The sequence below is a fragment of the Octopus bimaculoides genome, chromosome 29, assembly GCF_001194135.2.
Source record: "Octopus bimaculoides isolate UCB-OBI-ISO-001 chromosome 29, ASM119413v2, whole genome shotgun sequence".
NCBI lineage: Eukaryota > Metazoa > Mollusca > Cephalopoda > Octopoda > Octopodidae > Octopus > Octopus bimaculoides.
In genome coordinates, this window is record NC_069009.1 from 11,694,051 (window position 1) to 11,694,411 (window position 361).

A 361-nucleotide genomic window follows, 5' to 3' on the forward strand; every position below is an offset into this window, starting at 1 on the left:
GAAAGGCAAAGCTGACCTCAGCGGAATTTGAACTCAGAACATAAAGACAGGCGAGATACCGCTAAGCATTTTGCCCGGCGTGCTAACGTTACTGCCGCCTTAAGAAATTATAAATCTAGCTTTATAAGACGCTATCGTACATTAAATTCAACTTACGTTTAAAGTCAACAAAGTTTGCTTCAAAAGCTTTGAGATGTATTGAAAGATACAGATGTCCGTCCTTGTATCGTCCATCTGTCCGTACGTTTTTATTGTCATCCTTTATGTTTCTGTTGCGTGTTTTAGATTTATATATACATATAGCGGCATACGTGCACCTTTTTCTCAGCTTGTAAGTATATATCTAAATTCTGTACGACCT